The following is a 4440-nucleotide window of genomic DNA, read 5'->3' as shown; positions in this document are numbered from 1 at the left end:
TGACAGTCATCAACTCTTCTCTCTAGTTATCCTTGACCAGATGTACCCTGTAGAAACTCATAAGCATGCCTAAGCATTTAACAGTCTAATTATACATCCTATCTCCACTAAACATTTCTAATACATAAAGTATCTATCCAATTTCTATCTGACTAAAAATACTTAACACCTTTCTCTCTTGCTCTTGTTTCCTCTCCTCTCTCTCTTGCCAGGTGCTGGCTCCCTGGAGTGTGGTTCACAGCTGCAGCGCATCTCATGATCATCCATGTTGCTACTTAAGCCCCAGAGAAATGTTCAGCAAATGCCAATTCATCTGTGATTCAACCCCTTGTCACTGTGGCTCTTCGTTGACAAAGTGAAGATGCCTACCTTCTTTGTGCTTCTAGACCTTTTCTTCTACATCACGTAAGACTGTCTCGAGATTCTCTGATATTCAGCTCAGGTGTGACGTCTCCCTCCTAGCTTCTATGCCTGACTACTGCCCACACAGTGTGCTTCTCCAAGCTAACTCTGCAGCTAAAGCTTGCTCCTAGCATCTCCGTAGCAGTGCTCCTACTCCCGAGCCAGTCTCAATGCTTCTTCTCCCTGGGCTAGCCTGCACCCGCTCCTCCTCTACCTGGGTTTCCACACAGCCACACACTGCCTCCGTTATAGCTCCAACCCTTCTCCCAGCATCACACAGCAGCTCTCTTTTCAGCCTGTTTGTCTGGAGTTCACCAGGCAACCAATCTCAAATTACTCGGCCGTCAACATCTGCTCAAATCTCCAAGTTCGCACCAATGGCACCACCTTTCCTGACTTATACCAGCTCCTCACTCACCACCCAATCTCCCTCCTCACACCTGCGATCATGTGTCACTGTTTATCTACTTGATTGACTGTGCATTCATTAAACTCTCTTTTTCTAACTAGTACCTTGAGTCTGCTACCTGAGTCCTGATTGCTTCTCTTTCACCTCCCGGCAAGAGAGGTCCAAACCTTAACACAAACAGGGCTCTCTGATGATATCACTCCCAATGACGCACATGCTGCGTGCATCACCTCCTACTGCTCGCTGGTGTTTATAATACTGAATGCTGTGTTACAAAATGTAAAAGTGAAACAAGATGACCCATGGTGAAACGAGAAATGTAGCATTCTGTCATGATTCTGTCCCGTCTGCTTCCTGTCTCATGTTTTTCTTTTGATACTACTTCCTGTCCCCAGCTCACCCTGACTCCCGGGAACTTTATCTCTTCACCCAGATTGGTTTCACCTGCTTCTGATTACCCACACCTGCTCACAACAGTATATAGCAGCTTCTCACCCTGTGGGAAGCTGCCATATTGACCTGTGATTCCAGCTCTGACCCCAGGTTGCCTTTTTGACCACAGATTTCTACCTAAACCTCCTAATTCTAATTCTGATTGTGTACTGTGTTTCAACCTTTGAACTTCACTTTTGACCGTGCTTTCGTGAATATCTTGAATGTGTAAGTTTGCTGCCTCTGACCCTGGACTGAATTACCAACCTGAGAGTGTGTTTCATGTTTAATCAGTTTCTGTATTGTTTTGTTCGTTATCATTAAAGAGACAGTTTTGCTTTTACTCGTCTGGCTCTATAATTGAGTTGACCCCTGGACATTATCGGCAGCTTTACACGCCGATTACTGACAGCATTAAATGGAATAAGACAGAGAACAGAGATATTCTGAATTCATACTGGCACCTGTTTTCTTTGAGTAAAAGGCAGGGTTGGGAAGAGGTCTGTCAAGTTTGAACCTTAAATCAGAGAAGGAACATGTACTTCTGCTTTCATTTGAAAGTACTATTTAGTGTAAACATGTAGCCCTTCTTTATTCATCTGAATTGAAATGAGAAATATATAATGAATGTTAGGGGAAAGCTTACAAAGATGTAAACACAGTGGTTTGCAAATGAATTAAAGTTTTTAATGATGAAGTGACTGTAGAAGACACACACACACACACACACACACAAGTAGGTGTACACACACAGTATGAACCAGGACCCAGATGTGTGTGTGTGTGTGCATAAGCCAGATTCACACACTTGGCAGAAAGCCTAGGTTTTGAGGTTTATCTACCTGGATATGTAAGGGAAAAATGCAAACACAATACAGACAATGCAAACACAAAGGCCTGTGGGGTTTATACTGTTGCCAAGCCAAATACAGAGATTTTAATAACAAACACTCTTGTCAAAAGCCAGGCAATGAAGGAGTCACCTGGATCAAATAAAAGATCAGTGACACAACAGCATTATCATGCTGCATGAGGTGTGTTTATTTTTGAAAATTTTGGAAAAGCTCTGATTTGATCTTCTGATCAGGTCTGTCAGAGCAGCCTAAGGACCTAACTTCAGCCAGGAAACCCTTCAAAAATCAGTCAGATTTGTTTGTGAATGGTTTGTTGGTGACTTTTTTAATGCCCCGTAACATTGTCATGGTTGTGTACATCTTGTAGTAACTTGTTTTTAAAGAAGTTTTTCCTACTAGCAATGTACCATATACAGTATGTGGACATTTTTCTATAATTTACTTGTGTATATTATGTGATTGTTAGTCTGTTTTCTTACAGTGATCTACAGCAGCACTGCACATCCATAATGTTGGGGGACTCACAAGAGAGAGATAAAAAAAAAAAAGAACAGTCAAAAATTAAAACAGGCTGAGATACCTTGACTTTTAGTCTCTCGTATGGTGCATGTTAATTTCCAAAAGCAACAAACACAATGATCTAATCAAAAGGAGGGTACAAGGAACTGCATCACAGCAGTATGTTCATGTATGTCTACCTCTGTCCAATGTGTGTAAAGACAAACACAGCAGTTTCACAGTCACAGAGCAAGTGAGTTCAAACTAAGTGCTGACTTTGACATTTGAGGGAAACAAGGTCCCCTCTCTCTCACCATGTTTTTCCCTCAGATTCACAAGAGACGGGATGTGATCATCCCAATACCAAAATAGGTCAGAGCTGCAGGACAGTGAAGGAAGGTAGAGTGTGAGGACAGGACAAGTGCTCAGCCTTGGTGATGTCAACAATGAGCATGGTTTTCAAGGCCAGTACATTTTAAAGCTGAATTTATGAGTAGGAAATTTTTTTCTTTAAAACCAATCTCTGCTCAGTGTCTGTGCTCACACCTGTCTGCTTCCATATTCCAAACCCTGTACATTCCACACATTCCTGCCCATTGTACCCTCTGCCTTGTGGGTGCAACACCCACAGGCCAGACACAAAAAATATAGCATTGCCAGTGCAGTTTTTGGGGGTGACTGTGGTTCAGTGGGTAGAGCAGTTGTCTCCCAACCGGAGGGACAGAGGTTCAAAACTTGGTGCCTGCAGTCCACATGTCAAAATGTCCTTGTGTGAGACATTGAATCCCCAAGTTGCCCCTGATGATTAGAGCCATCGGTTGAGTTGGCGCCGCAGATGGTTGCCTTGGTTCTCTCCCGGAAACAAATTGCTTGTGTGTAACATACTTGGCCAAATAAAGGTCCATCCATCCATTTTCCTCCACTTATCCAATGTATTACTGTTATTCTTGTAGTTTTCCCTATCATTACGATAATAATACCATTTAATTCCACAAGTTAACTGCTGAGATATTGGAATGATATTGATAATCACTTCTTTTGTATGTTGTTAAGTATGTTACAAACACAAGGAATTTGTCTCCAGTACAGAACTGAGGCAGCCATTTCTGTCACCAGCTCACACATACACACACACACACACACACACACACACACACAGCTGGCAGCACTGAGCACTGTCCCTGCCAGACACTGGCCATCAGGAGCAACTTGGAGTTCAGTGTCTTGCACAAGGACACTTCGACATGTGGACCAGACAGACGATTGCTCTACATCCTGAGCTACAGACACCTCTGCGTGGCTGATAAGAAGTCAGGAGTGGAAAAACACATGCAGTCAGACTTCAGACAGGTTGTAAACAAACCCCAGAGGGGTTTCTGGCCCATGCTCTTTAATGTTGTTATTCCACCATATAAAGCCATGGAAACAGTCAGGGCTCTGGGCTGAAGGCAACACCAGCCACGTGTCACTGTGACTGACTGCCACATTGAAAGTACCCCTCTGAGTAAAATGGTGACAATAATCCTGTAATGTCTTATATAAAGAAACAACACATAAACAATTTGTTGGCTTCATGGAGCAAAGCCATCTGTATGTGTGGTATAAGGAATAAGACTAAATTATTGCAACACAAATATAAAGCCTTTCAGAAGTAATGTCTCAGTGTTTTGAACAATTTAAATGAAATTGCAAATTGAAAAATTTGAAAGGTGTATATCTCATAATCTGGGCATATGAAATAAAAAATGTCCACATGGTTAAATACCATAGGGTGAGTATATATGTTTATTTATTGTAGCTTGGAAATGCCAAGTTAATTAATTTCCCCATCCCTTCACCATGTTC

The sequence above is a fragment of the Monopterus albus genome, unplaced genomic scaffold, assembly GCF_001952655.1.
Source record: "Monopterus albus unplaced genomic scaffold, M_albus_1.0 scaffold211.1, whole genome shotgun sequence".
NCBI lineage: Eukaryota > Metazoa > Chordata > Actinopteri > Synbranchiformes > Synbranchidae > Monopterus > Monopterus albus.
This window is presented reverse-complemented; position numbering follows the sequence as displayed.